The sequence below is a fragment of the Aotus nancymaae genome, unplaced genomic scaffold (assembly GCF_030222135.1).
Source record: "Aotus nancymaae isolate 86718 unplaced genomic scaffold, 86718_ANA_hifiasm-v0.15.2.pri h1tg000011l, whole genome shotgun sequence".
Classification (NCBI taxonomy): Eukaryota; Metazoa; Chordata; class Mammalia; order Primates; family Aotidae; genus Aotus; species Aotus nancymaae.
In genome coordinates this window covers 21,260,232-21,280,394 of record NW_026988422.1, presented here as the reverse complement: position 1 = coordinate 21,280,394, position 20,163 = coordinate 21,260,232, and the positions used below count along the sequence as shown (strand labels likewise).

Here is a 20,163-nt window from a genome sequence, read left to right as displayed (position 1 = left end):
GCTAAAAGAAACCACTAGCCCCTGCCAAGGAACTCAGTAGCTATTGTGGGTGAGTGTAGTATAGCTTTTGGTTTAATAGTCGTAGAGAGATGTTCTCTCTCCAGGTAAAAGATATCATTGAAGTTTTTGCCTGGGTTGACTCTGGCTTTCTAAAAATGCGGCATGGATCTGGCCTCTGAAATACTATTATTTACAGAATCTAACTCTTGTGACTCATTAAATATACCAAGGATGGCTAATTAAAAATATTGGCTTATGAATTTAACCTCCTGAGGTCTCCTATCTTTTGATTTAAGCTTGTCCTCAGCAGAAACAGGCTGATTTCCAGAAAATCAATTCAGTGGGAGCCAGTTTGTGAATGACCACTTCTTGGAATGGCATGGTGACCTAAAGCCAACCACAGCAAACTAGACTGAAGACTGTGGAATATACCAGACTTTGGAGTCAGATACATGGAATGTCAAACCTGGGCCCTTCTCCCAATGTCCCTGGAATTGATCACTCTATGGCTTATAGGCAGAAAACTTGACCTCTCCAGCCTCAGTTCCTTCATCTTGGAAATGGATGTCTAGACAGTGTTTTGGAGATAAAATGAGAGCATGCACATAAAGCCTCTGATGGGGACCATCATGGTAAGGCATGATGGAGGGTCATGAGATGCCTTCTTATGCTCTGGAAAATGGTGGAAGGAATCATGTGGTTGGCAAGAACATATGAAATTCTACATCTGAATCTTGTTTTCTTCTCTGTTTTAAAATCCAGCTCCTCACAAGTCTATTTTTTGAAAGAACCAGCCTCCTTTTCTTCTAAATATTCTAAATATATAAAACCCAACCAAAATTTCAAAACACACTTTTGTGGTTGTTCTTTCACAGGTGTTAAAGACAATTGGATAAGATATCCTGCCAAGAGCATTTTAAAAATACCAGGGTAACTTCTATTTTTTTGTTATGGAAACTTCCTACACACGAAAGTAAAGGAAATGGTATAATGGACCCTCTGTATTCATTCCCAAGCTCTTATCATTTTAAATGTTTTGTCCATGTTGTCTTATCTATTCCCCTGTATATATCCTTCATTTTTCTTTTTGTTGGATTATTTGAAAGAAGTCCCTGACAGTGTTTTATTTTATCCATTAAATACTTTGGCATGTATTTCTAACAGTTAAGGAGATTTTTTTCTACATAACCACAATGCTATTATCACACGTAACAAAAGTATCAATAATCTCAGGAGCATTTTGAAAATAGCGTTCTGGAAAAAGCAAGCCAAAGGAGTGAGTAATATAGAATTTCAAGCTCTATGGTAAGAGGTTTGGGAAGATGCTTTTGGCAAAGGGGGCACTTTCATTTTTGCAAATGACATCACAGAGCCAGATGTCACTTTCTCCTACATATCCGAAATTGGATTTACTTTCTTACCCCTGAAATGTATTCCCTAGTTAGTTTAAGGCATCAGTATCCACCCAGAAGCTTAAGCCAAAGACCCAGAGTTCTTATAGAATCTTTTCTCTCCCTCCTTTCTCTCTTACCCCTCCATTTAACCAGTTTTTTTTTTTTAAATCATGATAACATTTAATACGAGATCTACCTTCTTAACAAAATTTTAAGTGTACAATACATTATCATTGACTATAGGTACAAGGTTGTACAACAGCTCTCCAGAGCTTATTTATTTTGCTTGACTGAAACACAACACTCATTGTTAGTGATTCCCCATTTCCTCTTCCTCCCAGCCCTGGCTACCACCGTCCTATGATTCTATTAATTTAAATCATAGATACTTCATCTTAGATATTTCATATAAGTGGAGTCATACAATATTTGCCTGTTGGTGACTGGCTTGTTTCACTTAATGTAATGTCCTCAAGGTTCATCTATATTGTTGCACACTACCGAATTTCCTTTTTAAGGCTGAGTAGTATTCCACTATATGTATGTACCACATTATCTTTTTATCCATTCATCTGTTGATGGACATTTAAGTTGTTTTCACATCTTGGCTATTGTGAGTAGTGCTGCAATGAACATGTGTATACTAATATCATTTTGAGACCCTAATTTCAATTCTTTTGGATAAATATCCAGAAGTGGGATTGCTGGATCATATGGTAGTTCTATTTTTAATTTTCTTAGGAAATTTCATACTGTTTTCCATAGTGGTTGCACCATTTTGCATTCCTACCAACAGTGTATGAGGGTTCCAATTTCCTCCACGTCCTCACCAGCACTTACTATATATATATATAAAATGGCCATCCTAGCAGGTATGAGGTGGTATCACATTGTGGTTTTGATTTGCATTTCTCTGATGATTAGCGATGTTGAACATTTTCATATGCCTGTTGGCTATTTGTATGTCTTCTTTGGAGAAATGTCTATTCAAGTCCTTAGCCTATTTTTAAAATTAGGTTAGTTTTTTATTACTATTGAATATAGGAGTTTCTTATTTTGAAGTTCTAAATCTCAGAGGGAATATTTCTCATAGCAACACCCTCTTCTCCATTCCCACTTTTGTTCCCTTTGTGTAGTGCACATTATCCATCTCTGCACTGAGGTACTGAATGGTGTTTTTTTTTTCTTTTAGAGATGGGTTTTTTTTTCATGTTGATCAGGTTGGTTTTCAACTCCTGGCCTCAAGTGACCCACCTACCCTAGCCTTCCAAAGTGTTGCGATTATAGGCATGAGACACCACACCGGCTTCTGAATGGTCTTTATTTGAGGTCCTCTGGAAATGAAACCTGAAACATGGATTCTACTATAAATAGATCATTTGAGAGGTGATCTCAGGAAACCCTGGGAGCTGATTTGGGGAGCAAGACAAGGAAGTGAAAGAAGCCAATAAAGTACGTGTTATTAAGCACTGCAGAGCTCCATGCCACTGAGAAACTCCACTGGAGCTCTACCCCACTGAGAAACTCTGAGATACAGGGTAGAATATGAATTAGAGTTATCCCAACAAACAGGCAAGGAAGCTGGGGTGTTTACGCATCAACTCTCCCATTCATTATTGTTTGAGGGCTGATCTCAGGGACATCAACTCCCAGCACGTCTGGCCTGCACTCCTGCACTGTGTATGGGCTGTGCATGCTGCCAAGCCAGAGCACAAAGGGTCACAGGCCTTGGGGGTGTGAGGTGCATACTAAGGGGATATGGGTGGGGTACTGGCAGCATTGCCTTCCTTCTCCCTCTCCCGACAGAGGCCTGGGATAACTTTCCAAAATGCAAATCTGATTATGACACTCCTCTAGTCAATAAAAGCATATGTGGATGATGCTAAAGACCTACCTTGCTTATTTTGCCTGATGGAGGTGACTGGAGTGGTGCCAAACCATCTGACCCTGGGCACCTTTGGTATACTTTGTGCAGGTGGTCAAAGCTTGAGTTTTCAGTAACTGTCTGTGAATTAAACGGTTAGATAGCTTTATTCATATATTTATAATTAAAACCTGTTTGTTTACAGAACAGGTTGGGAAGGGAAGAGATCAGTGATCACCTGTGGTTTGGGGCCCACTGGTGCAGCCCCTCTCCTCTCAACAGCTTTACTGACTCCTCCACAGTGCAGAGCCTCCCCTGGTGCTTCTGTCACTGCACCAAAGCCACTCGTGGCAGCACTTTGTTCTTCTTTATGCAGTCACATTATCTGGGAATCTCAATGTGATTTACAAGCTTACATAACTTCCCAAATGAGTCAGCATGCTCATCAAGAAGGCAGCATGATGTCGTGGAAAGAACAGGGCATTTGGTGCCAGATACAACAAGTTCAATTCCTGCATCTGCTACTTCCTAACTGTGTGTCTAGACAAGTTCTTCTACCTCCTCCAGCCTGTTTCTTCCTCTAACAAATGGAGATGAGAATATCTACCTAGGAGGGTTATTATAAGGATGAAGTGAGGTAAGGAATGCTCAGAGTGCGATCAGCATTTGCTTTTCCCATCCTATATCCTGATTTACACATCTAGCAGCAAATTCTTGGACTTTACTGACACGTAGTGAGTAGAAAATGCTGATTTATCTTTGTCTGCTTTTATCACCAGTGTATTTTTGATGAAAGTTCAAATCACTTATTTGTAAAGGAAAAATTGGTCTTGCTGTACTCTGGGCAGAGCAGGCACAGTGTGTGTAAAATAAATCAGCACCAGAAAGGGCTGTGGTGCTATCGGTAGGGCTGGGCAGGTACTGCCTGGCTCAGGCCTGGCTGGACTGCAGTGGCAGGCAAAGATCACTGGCTTTCAGAGGCAACTTTGGGAGCATGCAGTAAGACAGACAGCCTGAAAAACAAAATGTGCAGGAGCAGATGTGGGACCCAATCCGAATAGCTGCTTACCACAGTGGGGAGCGGTTAGGAATGGTGTTGCAGAATGCCTTTAGCCAGACAAAGCAGCAGCATATGAATGAGGATGCTGCTGTGCTGGTCAGGGCTGGGGATGGTTCTGGAACTGTTTTTCCTAAGTAGTTAAAGCAAATGCAAGCTTAAAAAAAAAATCAAATCCCTGGTCAGCAAATAAGCACTGCTACAAATGTTCTTCCCTGCCGGTGACAACATTATTAGGGGAGGATTAGCACACAAGCTCATTTCCAGGATCTTTATAGCCAGCATAATACATAGTTAGCAGTCAGCTTGGGGCAGCAGAGAGAATATTTATCATTTAGAGGTGATCAGTTGGCATGTCCATGGAGCAAAGAGGTAGCTAAAAAAGAAAAGCAAGAGCTGATCTTTGAACTCAGAAACTCCAGAATGCTAGAGCTGGAAAGGACTTTTCAGATCATCTAGCTGTTCTGGTGCTTGTTATATACTAACCACAGCAGAACTTTTAAATAAAATTTTATGCAGACTCTCCCCTTTAAAAAAAATAAAAGGGGAGCTGCTCTGAGTAAGGGAGGGAGGGAGACAAGGGGGCAGTGTGGTTCTGGGACAGCAGCCTCTGAGCCTTCACTTTAGGTGTCTGGTGGTAGCCCAGAAATATGTTCTGAAAGTCCTGAGTCCCCACTGACCACAGCTTAAAAGCCCCTCATCCAGTCTTAGGCTCACAGAAGGGGAGTGACTGCTCTAAGGTTACTCAGCAGAATTGGGACGAGAGCACAAACCTCTTGATTTTAAGTTTCTTGCTCTCTGCTAAAAATCATCTCTCCTTCAAAAAAAAAAGTATCTGTCAAGATAAAGTTACCTCATGAAATAGCTTATTAAAGTAAATGAGAAAGCCAGAGGCATCTGAGTGTAGACACTGGGTTTGAAAGGGATCCAATTCTATCTTCTTCTCTGCTGGACCCAAGGGCAGCTTCTTATTACATTTATTTTTAAGGCTTATAGCACAGCAGTCACAAAATCCAAGGAGATTTACTAAATTAATGGTCAGTTAACGCCAGAATGAGTCTAATCGGTTTGTAGCTTTTGGAAAACAAAAACTAAACAACAGCTATATTGACACAATAAGGAAGGAATGTGAAATGCACAGCAGATGGAGAGGCCAAACCAGAGCTCTCAGGCGGTGGAGCACAAGGCATTCCAGATCTTGACTCCATTTACCATTTGTGGGAACTCAGACAAGTCACAATTTCTCTGGACCTCAATGTTTTCAATCTATAAAATGATTAAATCATTAAGGCTTTTAAAGGTCAGTATGCAACAGAACTCTGACACAGAACTTCCCAGTGAGCAGGTCAGTTGGTGCTGTGCCTATTTAACATGCAGCAGAAGTCTCTGTGTCCAGGGCTGAGGGCCTGGTAGTGTAATTAATACAGAAGAGAAAGAAGGAGAGGGAGGAAGAAAGCAGGTGGAAAGGAAAGCAGAGCCTCTCCTTTCATGCTTCAGAGGACAGGACTTTGGTCAGCAGCATCCTGCACATTTACCTGAGGCCTGTTACCTTGAAGTCCTCTAAATGGCGAGATAAATGGCATGTGTGTATGCTGAAAAATCTGTAAGGACATACAGCAAAATGCCAACAGTGTTTTTTCTGGGTTAAATCGTTATGAATGTCCTGAATTAATTATCTGCTTGCTTCTTTCTCTTTTCTTTCTTTCTTTTTTTCCTCCTTCCCTCCCCTGCCTCCCTGCCTCCCTCCCTGCTTTCCTCCCTCCCTCCTTCCTTCCTTCCTACCTTCCTGCCTGCCTTCCTTCTTTCCTTCCTTCCTTCCTTCCTGCCTTTCTGTTATGTTTCCTACATTTTGTCCCTTACATATGTATTGCTTGTGTTTCTCCCACCAGCAGGTAAATTCCATGAGTGCAGGAATTTTTGTTTCTTTTGTTCATTACTATATTCTCAGTGCCCAGAACAGTGCCGGGCATTTGGTAGGCACTCAGTAAACAATTGTTGAGTGAATGACTAATGTGCAATTTAAAAGTGAGAATTTTTTTTAATTGCAGGCAACACAAATCATGTCTTAAAGCAGTAGTTTTCAATCTTTTTGGACTACAGCACACAGTAAAAAATGCTTTTAAAATTGTGACATCACAGTACCTAAATTCACACACACATATGACACATATAACAAAGATTTCACAAAGTAATACTTGTTATTATAACTTGTGGCATACTTTGATATTTTAAAATCACTTCCATTTCCATTTTTGAAATACTGACTCACTAAATTTATTTCAAGACTCACTAATAAGTTATGATCTGCAGTTTGAAAATCACTTCTATTGAAAGAGCAGCCACCTGGAAGGTCAGGCATGGTGGCCTTGTAAGGGATGCATGGGCAAGAATATTCCATCTGTGTGCACCTAATCTTTGAAAGATCAAGAGCGTGAACTTAGCAAGGGCAGGTGAAGTTGTCCATGGCTCCCTGTGTTTTCTGGCTATTCTTCAGAAAGACATTGTGTCTCAGAAGCTTGAGTAGAGTCATTTAGACAACTCCATTACTGTACAAGAAGAAACTGAAGATTAGGAAAGGAAGACAGCTTCCTACCACATCCTACACGTGTGAGCTTAATGTTCCTTAAAACCAATATTCTAGTCAAATCCATCCTGAACATGAAGTAGAGACAAAGAAAACTGGGGCGGGAATCAGAGATTTCAGTTCTGACACCAACTAACTGTATGATTTGGCCAACCTGCTTTGAACCTCAGTTTCCTCATCTGTAACATGAGGAATTGGCCGTAATGCTATTTAAGACCAGTGCCCACCCTAAAAATTGATATTCTGAAAGCAAGACAAACAAATAAGAGTAACAATCTTTGCCAAGCACCAGACAATAAGCCAGTTGTTTTACGTATAGCATCTCACTAAACCTCCCTGACAGCTCCTGGAGAATAAGGTTATCAGCCTTCACAGAGGAGGAAACTGAGGCTCAGAGAGGTTAAATAACTTGCCCCAAATCAGCAAGTAACAGGGTTGGTTTCTATCTGGGGTCCTCTGATGTCAACCCCCATGTTCTCAACTACAACACATACTGTTCCCTAATAGAGTTGCTTTGGGGTTTCCATTTCATATCCCTGACCCATTTGGTCTCCCTTTAAGCTAGGAATGTTCAATTAAAGGTAGTAGTCAATGGTAGCAAATGATAAAATGATACCAAGGGGGTGTATATATAAGGAGAAGGGAAGCAATACTATTTTAATGCAATATTCAAAGCATTTCGTTTATGGTATTCAATTTAATCCTCACAACAACCTTCAAATTTGTTTTGTTTTGTTTGTTCATTTTACAGTTTTAAACACAGAAAAGTTTAGTAACCTTTTTTTTTCTTTTTTGAGACAGAGTCTCTGTTGCCCAAGCTGGAGTGCAGTGGCGCAATCTCAGCTCACTGCAACCTTTGCCTCCTGGGCTCAAGCGATTCTCCAGCCTCAGCCTCCCAAGTATCTGGGATTATAGGCGCCCACCACCACATCCAGCTAATTTTTGTATTTTTAGTAGAGACGGGGTTTCACCATGTTGGCCAGACTGGTCTTGAACTCTTGATCTCAGGTGATCCGCCCACCTCGGCCTTCCAAAGTGCTGGGCTTACTGGCGTGAGCCACCATGCCCAGCAGGTTTAGTAACCTTTTAAAGATACCAGGTATTTAGTGCAGCTGTGAGACTGTAAGATCTCTGAGGATACAGACTGTCTTTCTCATTTGTGCTTTGATTGTCAGTGTCTAAAAGAGTGCCTCGTACAGGGTAGGTGATCAATACACATTTACTAAAGGCATCAATGAAGGAAGTAACCAGGTTGTAAGCCCAGATCTGCCCAACTCCCAAATCCAGTTCTTTCCACTGCTGAATTCATATAATTTATTTAAAACAGCTGGTATCTAGCCAGTTGTTTTTAACCTCTTATTTACTATATAAAGAGTGTTATGAGCTTTGGCTTACATAATTAGTTACTGAGTTCCCATCTCTTGGCTGAATCTATAATTAAGCTAATTTTGTAAGACATAGTTAGGCATATTCCCTGGTTCCCTAAAATGCGTAACATTCACCCAGAGGACGAGACTTGGAGAAAAACACAGGACTGGAAAACATTTGATCACACCCTAGTATCGTTGCTCTCCCTGATCACCAAGAGCAATTACAGAACAGAAGGTATGTTTGGTTTGGTTTTTAAATCAATAAAAACAAATTTTAAAAGGCCTACTCTTATGCAGAGTATCTTCATAGTGCATCTTCTAGGATGTTTTATTTCTAAACAAAACAGTTTGGCTCTATCTCACACAATGATATTAATGTATTACAGTTTCTGCTCAGGAATTGGAGGAAGGCAAGAAATGAGGCATACCAAGCATGCCATAGCAGAAGGGTGTGTGCGGGTGTGCCTGAGACATCGCCCTGCTTAAACTCAGCCAGGCAGGTCCAGTGATGGGTGAGTGGATGGCTCAGATAAAGAGCAGGCATCTCTCCTTATCTTTCTAATTCAAGGGTAGTTCCTCTCCAATGTGCTGACCAAGGCTGCACCTAGCCCTGGCTTTGGTCATTCAGGGCACTTCCCTTGGCCTTTGGAGTTGTGTGCTCATCTATTTCTTATTTTCTCCCCCTTTTCTGAGTATTTACTAAGGGCTATCATGGGCCCAGCCTCTGCAAGATGCAAGAACAGAGCACAGGCTTCCGGCCTCTTGGGTGTCACTGGTCATATACTTGGAACTCAAGTGTGAACATGAAGTTGCCTGGCAGCTGAGCTGGTGACTTCACTATTATCACCTTCCTTGCTTGCCACCTCCTGAGAGTTTAGTAAGCCTTTCTTGTTACTGTGGTTTGAAGAATGTGATTCTCTCTTATTTCCCTCTGTACTTTCTGTCACCATGACATCAAATGTGGTTTTCTTGCCTTGAGTGAACCAGCACCCATATTACCAAGGCCAGCATGATCAGAGATGTAAACTCTTTACAGATGGGTCAGCTGGAGAAGATGCAAGGTCAGTTCAGCTTTGTGGATAATTCTCTTTGCTTTCTATATTGAATTTGGCTGCCTCTGTCTTTAACCTGCACTAAACCTACTCTGCTCTCATCCAAAGTATTTTTTTAAATCGGGGCAGGGCTGGCTCTCCCTGAATCTTTTTTTTTTTCTTTTTTTTTTTTTTTTTCAATACGGATGGAGTCTTGCTATGTTCTTGAACTCCTGGGCTCAAGTGATCATCCTACCCCTACCTCCCAAAGTGCTGGGATGACAGGCATGGTCCACTGCACCCAGCCCCAAATCTTTTTTAATAACAGTTTTATTGAGATATAATTCACATACTTAAAATTTACCTTTTAAAAGTGTATAATTCAGTGGGTTTCAGTATAGTCATGGAGATGTCCAACCATCACCATTATCTAATTTCAGACCATTTTCATCATCCCAAAAATTACTCATTAGGAGTCAGTCCCATTTCTCCCTTCCCCCGCCCCAATAAATCATTGATCTGGTTTTTTTTATTTTTATGAATTTGCCTATTCTGGACATTTCGTGTAATTAGAATAATACAATATGGGTCTTTAATGACTGGCTTCTTTCAATCAGCATAAAATTTTCAAAGTTTGTCATGTTGTAATGTATCAATACTTGATTCATTTTCATGACTGAATAATATTCCATTATATGGATAAACCATGTTTTGTTTAGCCATTCATCAGTCAATGGATGCTTGCGTTCTTTCCACATTTTGGCTATGATTAATAATGCTAGAAATATTTGTGTACAGGTTTTTGTGTGGACATGTGTTTTCAGTTATCTTGGATACATGCCTAGGAGTCAATTTGCTATGCTGACCCAAATATTAAGGAAATATTTCCAATAATCTTCATTCCTATCTCTGTTTCCCAGAGAGTAGATTTCTCTGTATTCATTAAACAAAGGGGAATGACCAACAGTAGGAAATTTTTCACCAAGTTCATGACACAGCACCTGCTTTTCCAAGTTAGATACAAAGCGCAAACATAGGGGGAGTTTTTGGGCTTTGTATCTAACTTGGAAAAGCTAGATACTTTGTATCAAATATGCAGCTGTGACTGGCTATGTCAGGACCAAGACAGGGACAAGTCACTTCAGTGACTGCACATTAAATAGCAGTCTGTGGCACCCAGAGGGAGGTTTGTGCAAAACAAGCCTCCTGCCCAGATTTTAATCTTACAAAGAAATATTTATTACAAAGAGCTGGTTCCTTGAAATCTAGTCTCTTGTAACCTATCAAGAATATTGGGCTATGATCTCTAGGGGTATGCATAGGCCCAAAGTGGGTATTTACAGCATCGAATAAGCAGTTTACAACCTTGAACCATCAATTACCATTTCCCCACAACTCTGCAGTCTTCCGTTTATAAAGGAAGTCTGCCCTCTGCTGGTCATGGGCAGCCCAGACCCATAACTCAGGGGCGCAGAGCAGGTCTCTTCTAAAATCCTTTATTCTCCAGGAGCATTTTAGAAACTGCTACAATTTATTCAGCTATAGAACACAAAGTAATGCCATCTTCTGCAGAGCATTTCCCTTTTATTTTTTATCCTTTGATGTTTGTGGGATTTTTCCTTTTATTCAACAGAAGCAGAACTGGGCCAGTTTCAGTTATTTATGAGCCACTTTCATTTGTGATAAATAACCGTAATATGTATTTATGCAGTGCCTGCCAGGGCCCTCTGCTCCTATTGACTCATGAGTTACTAAAATACCTTTCTATGGTAGAAGTGGGCGAGGGCTATTCAAGATAGAGATAATACAACTTATGGGCTGTCAGCTGTCTGGTAATTTTTCAGAGGTGCTTTGCAGATTGATTGAGTCAAGAAAGACCTAGAGCCTGACTCTCCTCAGGCTCTATGGGAAAGCTCTTAGTCCTGTTAGAAATCCGCAAAGCATCAGACATTTGGGTCCCCAAGCCCTCTTCCCCTTCCTTCCACAACAACACTCTGACCAGAAAAGATCCAGGAGCAACAGGAAAGGTGAATGGGGGAGGAAGCCAGAGCCAGGGTGGTGGGGGTGAGGAGGAACATCACGGATGGTGTGGGCAAAAGCCGCAATCTTGAAAATAGGAAAGGGGGGAAGCTGGGAGGGAAGGTGGACAAGAGAAAGAAACAATGGGGAGGGGCCCAGCAGGTAATGAGGAAACCAAAGCAGAAGTGACCCCATTTCCCTGAGGGTCACTTCTGCAAGGCAGTTAACCATAACATCTGTTTAATTCTTCATTAACAAAGGAAAGAGGGCCGGGAGCGGTGGCTCACGCCTGTAATCCCAGCACTTTGGGAGGCCGAGGCGGTTGGATCACGAGGTTAAGAGATCGAGACCATCCTGGTCAACATGGTGAAAGCCCGTCTCTACTAAAAATACAAAAAATTAGCTGGGCATGGTGGCACATGCCTGTAATCCCAGCTACTCGGGAGGCTGAGGCAGGAGAATTGCCTGAACCAGGGAGGCAGATGTTGCGGTGAGCCGAGATCGCGCCATTGCACTCCAGCCTGGGTAACAAGAGCGAAACTCCGTCTCAAAAAAAAAAAAAAAAAAAAAAAAAAACAAAGGAAAGAAGATCCTTTCTGATGTTCTCACCCTGTGCCTCTGACCTTTAAGGTCTCACTCTGTTGCCCAGGCTGGAGTGCAGTGGCACGATCTCAGCTCACTGCAACCTCCTCCTCCCAGGCTCAAGCAATCCTCCCACCTCAGCCTCCTGAGTAGCTGGGACCACAGACGCGAGTCACCACCACGCCTGGCTAATTTTTGTATTTTTTGTAGAGATGGGGTTTTTGCATGTTGCCCAGGACTGGTCTCAAACTCCTGGACTTAAGCGATCTGCCCGTCTTGGCCTCCCACAGTGCTGGGATTACAGGCATGAGCCACCATTCCTGGCCTGAAAGAACCTGATTTTTAGAGACATAATTTGGATTTGTAATCTCTGAGGAGATGAGAGTTGCTTACTGTGAGCCCATATACTAGCCAGAGGTCTGGAAACCTGGCTCCCTCCCTCAAGGTGATGCCTATGTCCTGCCAGAATGGGGTGGGGGAGCATGCCTAAAGCCACAGCTGCACCACTGTTTACCCCAGGGACACTCCTTGAGGGTCCCACCACCCCTGTCAATCAGCTGGCTGCAGATTCCTGTGTCCTGTTCTTCCTGTTCCCCTTCAACCCATGCTGCTCTAGCCTTCTCCCTCCCTCCCACCCTGGTCCTCTGGACTCTTATTCTCTCCTCCCACATCTTCTCTCTAGCCTTTGTGACTCAAGTCTCAGTCACTTTAGGAAAGACAGGCTCACTGCCCTCTTTATAATCAACCTTCATCGGATGTGAGGGGGATGGAGAAGTGAAGGAGATAGGAGGGAGGGGAGAGGGACACAGGGCGAAACGAGGGAGGAGAGAGGGAGAGAGAAACAGGAACCAGGTCTTCTGTGCTTCCTCCCAGATTAGGATAAAGGCTATTCTTAGCAGTAATACAGGCTTGGCATTTGGGGAGATGTGTATTTTTCTCCCTCTAGCCCCAGGGGCTTTGCACATTGTAATTTCTCCTCTCCAAGCAGAGACGAAAGAGAAAATGAATAGAGAGAGAGAGAAGAAAAGGAAAGAGGGAGGCACGCCATCGCTGGTGCCCTGAGAGGCTCTTCTCGGGGTTTATTTTGGAAGGCTGCTACGGTGGGTCAAAATTGGGCGGGGAAGGGCTCTCACTCCACCCCAGAAGGCCAGTTTAATTCTAGCCTCCCTTTTGAGGCAAGAAGACGAAAAGCCAAATGAGATCCCTTTGGACCTTTCCGCAGCGCTTTGTATGTGGCACGTGTTTCATAAATGTTCCACCAAGCCCCTGCGTGCACTCTCATTAGGCTGGTCTCTCAGAACTGCCCTCACTGGGCCTTAGGACCTTGGGAGTCAAAGCATTCAAGCGCTGGCATTATACATTAGGCTTCAGAGAAGCCAGGAACTTGAAAAATACAAAAGTATATAAAAAATAAATGAAAATTTAAAAATAGGGTGGGCAAAGCTCGAGAAATTACGTAATTCGATTTCACCTTGGCTCAGACGGTGAAGTTCTGCAGAGCGGCCAACAGGGGGCGCTCAGGCAGTGTGTCAGAACCTCAGCGCGCAGGTTGACTGGAGCCCAACCGAGAGACAAACAAAACAATGTAGCTTTGTGGTTTCTCTTCAGTTCTTAGTTCGGGGAGGCTTAATCCAGGACCGCCTGAACTCCATCCTGGGGGACGCCAGTAGCGTTTCGCAGAACACCGTCTTAATAGGCTTTCCTGAATCTCTCGATCAAATGCTTTCTAGAACTCTGTGTTCCTCTACACCTAGAAAATGGCTTTTCTCAAGCTCTCCCGGTATCTCTGTGTATCTTTTTGTCAGCCTGGTTTTCTTGGTATCTGTGTTTCTGGCATGGTTCTTTCCTGTCTTTCTGTACTATCCCAGGCCCACTAGTACATGTTAATGAAAAATACATGGAGCTGAACCCACCCACAGGCTGAGCTCTGAAAGATTTCAAGATCTGGCAGAAGCTAACACTTTGAAAAATATTTAAAATATGTTTTACTGCAAAAGTGGATAACTGCCACGTTAGGCTGTGCAGTCCTGTCTTTCCTTCTCCCCATTTCTGTTCTTGGAGTGGGCTGCCATGCCACCCTACCGCTGTCTCCTCCCCCTTGGCTGCCACAGCCATTGCCCACCTCCCCGAAACCACTGACCTCCAATGGTCAGCTCCTCCCTGACCAGCAGGACAAGGTCTTCCAGGTCTTTTAGAGAAGATGCCAACTTCAAAATGATTGTCCTCTGTTTGTATGTTTTTGTTTTGTTTTGATTTTTGCTTTGTAATTAAGACCATCCCCCTCATTTCAAGAACATACTGGAACTCCTAGGATTTGGGGTTCAGATGAGAACTAGAGAGACTCAGCCTCACACTCTGCCTAGAACCTCTTGTCCTCCAAGATTCAGGTGCTCTGGTTGACTCTGGTCCACTCTGCCAGAGTATCTTTACTCACAGTGACTTTCTCTTGGGGTCCTCATCATTGTCTTCCTCTCCAAATTGACTTTTACTTACAACACAGTCAAGAAAGAGACTGCGTGTGTGTGTGTATCAATCCTTGGAGAACAGAGTTTAAATTTTCTTTCTGGGGAATTGGGAAATGTCACCGATCAGGGTGTTAAGGTACCAGAGCGTGCCATGACAGTTAAAAGGCACCCCAGCAAATGATAGAAGGCTCCTTTGCCTGGAGCCCACAGAGGGCTCTGGGGCTGTTTATCAAGAGCCTACCTCAGTTTCAGCCCTAAATACTGCTACTATGGTGGTGGTGGTAGTGGTGGTGGTGGTGATGATATATCCTCCTAATTTCTGCATTTCGTGGTCCCTGCCTCCAAATCTATCCTGCTCTACTGGTGTTCCTATTGTGTTTCAGATCCTAGTCATGTGTGTCCCTGAGAGGAGGAGACTAACATTAGATCTGGTAGGACATGATACTCTTCAATCTTGTCACCTTAACTTTCTCCTGGAGCCATGGAAGGTAGCAGTGGTATGATCTGATCCTGCCTGTCTCTGTCCTGCCCAAAACTTTATAGCTGTTATTTCCTAGTTCCAGAACCTGACTGGACCAAGTTTAAGACCAAGGTAGGGAGTAGGGGGCAGACAGGCAATGCAATGTAATTCAACATTTAAGAATACTTCCCACTCACTTGTCCTTGTCAGGCCCTGGCCATACAGACAGGCTGTACGAGACACAGATCCTGACTTCAGGGGGTAAATGTTTCTATTGAACGGACTCACTGTGTCTCTGAATGAGAATAAAAATGAAACTGCTGCAGAAAAACCCAGTGCTGCAAAGTGCTAGCATCATCAGGGAGGCTGCCTCTGCAGTGCAATCCATAATCTCTGTGACTTCCAGAACCAAAAAAAAAGGTTAAATTACTTTCTAAAATTAAGCTTTGCATTACTTTGGAAACTAACAAAGCATTCCTTCCCACAGACACTGTTCCCAAATTAAATATTTTGTGCTTATACAGCTGCTCAAATGTTGGTACATTGAAAATGGAAAAATTTCTTAGGTTGGGAAGAGATGGGATGCTTAGAAAGTAGAGGGGAGCTCTGTGCAGGGAGGACAGCTGTGGTCAGTAGCAGAGATTATAGAATAGTTGGAAAAGATTGTGATCAAGTAAATATGTGTGTAAAATGTTTCTAAAATTATTAAGTCTAAATAAGTGTAGGTTAAGGGGGCCTGTTATGGTCAGGTATTTAAAAGCATCCTTTCAAGTAGAAACCTTGGTCAGTGGCTATTCCCCACCTGTAACCAATAGGAAATAGGGAGGTTAACAGTAAACAACCAAGGAGACATCTTAAGGTCAATGTGAAGCCTATTGTTTGAGATTTCACAATGATTAAACACTAGAATGGGTCACAGAGAATGGGTGGGCACTTTTCTCTGGAGGCATTTATTGAAGGAACAGAACTTTCTTATAGTCACATGCTGCAAGTAACATCCAGTGTGGAGACAGAGGCATGACCTGGATGAGCTAACTTCCCAGCTCCTCTTCTATTAAATAGATTGGAAAGCCAAAGAACTCATACAGCATTAGAGGCCCCCTGCAGCAGCTGGAAAGAAATGGACAGATGAAAGTCCTCACTTGTCCACCTCCCACCAACATGCCCGGCCTGCCATTGAGCTGCCTGTTGTATTTTGTAAGCTTGCACCTAGATATTTGCCTTGCAAACATGTGGGCCGTCTTGGCAAATGGTTTTGTAGAAAGCCCTTGCTCACAAGAATTCCATCTGCAATATTTGGATTGGCTACTAGGACTCTCCCTTTTCTGCACAAACTGTTCCCAACTTATCTCTGGATGTCTTCCAGAAGGTCATCAGTGTTCTGCCGTACAGCGTCATCTGCTTGCCACACTATTCCCCAGCTCCTGAAACACAGCACCGTTTCCTATGGTAGCAGCAGCAGCAGCAGCAGCAGCAGCAAAAATATCTTCCTCCTCAGCATGATTTTCCAGGCCCAAGATAAGCTCACAGGCACCAAGAGACAGGAGGCCATGGCCTCAAGGATCTCACACCCAGAAGCCTGATCTCAGTTTAAAAAGGCAGACCTGCTGTCTTAGCTGGGGGAGTAGAGAAAAGTTAGTGGGAGGGGCTACTATGGGTTTAAGTTGACAGCAGAGAGTAGCCAGGAGCACCTGAGGAAGGCTGCTAAGGACATATTGGGGGGTACTGGGGGGAGGAGCACCTTCTGGCAGGGGGAGGTAGGGGCAGGCCTGGAGAATGCACTCATAAGGGCAAGCCCAAGGCCTGGATGGGGTCTCTGATGACTTGTACAAACTTGGCACCAAGCCTCAGTGCAATCTTGCTTCCTCTCCCTGGACTTCTACCGTCATTAATGACTGTGACTTCAGTCAGAGACTACAGAAAGAGAGCACTCAATGATAATGTAGAGACAAGGACAATTGACCAAATCATCAGATATGACTCCAGTTTATGTCCTTTGCCCCATTATTACCCTGGCCTCTCTTCATTATCCTATATCCCAAGTCCTTACTTTCCCAGATGTTATGGAAAAGGTAAAGGATTCCAAGTTATTGTAAGGAGGGTCACTCCCCATAAAATGAGACCATTCCACGTCCTGGGGGACTGACTCAATTGAGCTCCACTGGCCAGCGTTCTGATTGTATCTAACCAACCAGAAGAATATTAATTTCAGGCAAAGGAGGTCTCTGTCTCCTGCATAGAGCTACTAATGTCTCCACTATGAGTGATAAAGTATGACAGTCAGCAAGGACTGTAGAGATTATGTATTGATCCAACACCTTCATGATAGATGAGGGAACTGAAGATTAAGAAGATGACATAAGGTCCAACGCCACCCAGGAAGTTGTTGAAAAAATTTGGACTAGAACCCAAAGTCTTTGACCCAGTAACACACTAGCTCTTCCTCCTGTCTTACCTGGCCCTGGCCCTTTCGGATGCCAAAGGTTTCCACCCAGGGGAAAATCAAGCAGCAAGGAAGGAAAGTCTGAATTTCCAAAACTTCTTTGTGAAAGCAGCTGCTCTTCAGGAGACCTCTTTATGTTATAGCCAGCCCTGGGGACTCTGTCTCTGCCATGCTGCATCTGGTTAAATTGCTCTTCTGCGAGCCTATCTGGCTGCCAAATCCCTCTCTGGCCAAAAACAGCATCTGATCTCATCCTAATGGATTTCCACCAATCACAGTTCTAGGGCTTCCAAGATGGAAATGGAACATCTTACACAGAAACATTATAAACATTCTACAAGCAAATAACAGGGTTCTAACTCCTTTACTCTCCCTTTAGCTAACCACTTTCAAAGGCATCTGGCAAAGTTGCATTCAACCTGTGAATCAAATAAGTCAAATAAACAGATATTTATTGAGATACTATTGGAAAGTCAATGTACCAGGTATACAAAGACAGGCCTGAGTCCTTGCTTCCAAGAATTTACAGGCCAATTGGAGGGAACAAGGCAAAATTACATTTAAAGTTAATATACAAGATGGCAATACAAAAAGTTCCATGATGCAACAAATGATTATTTGCAAAATTTGTGGAATAGATAATAAGAACAATAAACAGAAAAGAACACTGTAAATTTAACAGTTCAGGGAAGTTAGTGCAAGAAAAATTTGATCAGGTGCCGGGCGAGGTGGTTCATGCCTGTAATCCTAGCACTTTGGGAGGCCAAGGTGGGCAGATCATGAGGTCAGGAGTTTGAGACCAGTCTGGCCAACATGGTGAAACCCTGTCTCTACTAAAAATACAAAAAATTAGCCAGGTGTGGTGGTGTGCACCTGTACTACCAGCTACTCGGGAGGCTGAGGCAGGAGAATCGCCTGAACCCAGGAGGCGGAGGTTGCAGTGAGCCGAGATCACGCCATTGCACTCCAGCCTGGGCAACAGTGAAAGACTCTGTCTCAAAAAAACAAACAACAACAACAAAAAATTGATCAGGACTTTAAAGGATGGGAAGAATTTAGAGGGGTAGAGAGAAGGGGAGAGCATTTCAAAAATTGGTAACAGTGAAAAAATGTTCAAAGATAGAAAAGTGCAAGTGTGTTGAGAGTAGTGAATAGTAGTAATCATAATAGTAGATAGCTGGTACATTATGATCGGGCCCTGTTCTCAACCCACAACATTTATCAGTTCTCTTGGTTCACACACAACTCAAATTACTACTATTATTATTTCCATCTTTACGATTGAGGAAACTGAGCCATAGACAGGTTTAAGCAACTCACCTGAGGACACAGCTCACAAATGGCTGTGCTGGACTTGGAGACAGACGCTACATGTTCAGCACTGAATTATACAGACTCTCACTCTGGCTAGAGGAGTTGATTTGTTGGAAATGCATGTGAGGGGGCAAATCACAGAGGATCTAGAATGCTATGCTGACAAACTTGAACTTGATTTTTTGGGGGCAATAGGAAACCATTAAGGGTTTCTGGGCAGGGAAGTAGATCTTGATTAAAATCATATACACACAGGAAGAAAATCCATAGACTACCTTTACATAGAAGAAAAGCACAGATAAATATATTGGCGCATATATGTAGATTCCCTTCCTTTTCACAGAATGCTTTGTTCAGAGGAACTTGTAGTGGTGTCTCAGATCTTAAACTACCAGGGGATCAAATCCTTGCTCTGTGTCACTGAGGGCAAAACCCAAAAGGTAAGTGGCTCTCAAATCTACCCAGGCATGTGCTCAAGGGGTAGGGGCAGAGCCAGGCTTGGAGAAAGCTGTCCAGAGGGAGATAGGAGACCCCTGCAAAGAATAGGAAAGAGTGGAGGGACAGATGTCAGAGAGGCCAGCAAAATGACTCAGGACTTCAAGAGTATAATTCTGCAATATATTAAGCGTGATTAAATCAAAGCTTATGAGGGTGGGAGGGAGGACAAGTCAGCTATCTCCTTGACTGTTCTGTGATTGCAGCTAATTTCTTCTTTAGTTCCTTCCCTCTTTTTATATGCTAAAATGGAAAATCTTTCTTCATGTACAGAGTTCTTCTCTATCTCTTTTTTTGTGTTCTCAATTTTGCTAATACATTTCATTAAGGACTATAAAGCTAAACTTGTTCGTCTCATGACCATCTACTATAATGAATGTGGGAGAGATGAAGTAATAGGACCTCATAATTGAGATAAGAACTTTTTTGTTGTTTTTCAGGAAATGTATCCACAAAGGAGCCTACTCAATGGAATAAAAACATTAAGTAGTTTGAATTCTGAGCAGAGATTAGATAGTTGTCTTGGATATGGCTTTGGGATCAGAAGCATAGGAGATGAGGCTTCATCCTGTTCAGATGGTCTTCGGGGTATATCAGGTTTATGGAAGTGTTTTTCGGCTTCTGTGTTACAAAGCGTGGATTGTGGTGCCTGGACTCAGCCTGGGCTTTCAGCATAATTATCTACTTACCCTTGTAAATTGTGGTATTCAGTATAAGCGTTGCCTTAATTGATGGCCACACCTTCATGACCCTACTTGTGGAAAATGAACTCCAAATCTGAGTTCCAAGCAGCTGTTTTGTGTCCATCTGGAAGAAACCAACAGTTGGTGTAGGGGTGGAGTGAGGCATGGCTGCTAACACCATTTAACTCTTGTTCTCTTGAACACTTGTTTTTGTTTGAATAATGAGTTGATTTGTTTGGGTTAAAATGAGGACAAAGAATACTCTGATATAAGAAAATCAGATGGTGTGGTATAGACAGCCCCTTTTCAATCACATGATTGGCACTGATAAATGGAGACTGTTGTGTCTCCTGCCTCAGCTTTCTTCTCTGCTGCACTACTTGAGAAGACCTAATTTCATTC

The 20,163-nt window shown here is 42.8% G+C and overlaps 1 protein-coding gene across 3 annotated transcripts in view; it reads left to right on the top strand.

Annotated features, from left to right (window-relative positions):
- Positions 1 to 20,163, top strand: part of FSTL1 (follistatin like 1) — a 160,559-nt gene that overhangs the window by 9,961 nt on the left and 130,435 nt on the right. For 2 of the 3 annotated variants that reach the window (XM_064374670.1, XM_064374667.1), the window contains exon 2: positions 8,656 to 8,781. The exons of the other annotated variant lie outside the window; for it this stretch is intronic. The gene's annotated coding sequence lies outside the window, so the exon portion shown is untranslated. The remainder of the gene's footprint in view (positions 1 to 8,655; positions 8,782 to 20,163) is intronic. 3 annotated transcript variants of the gene reach the window in all.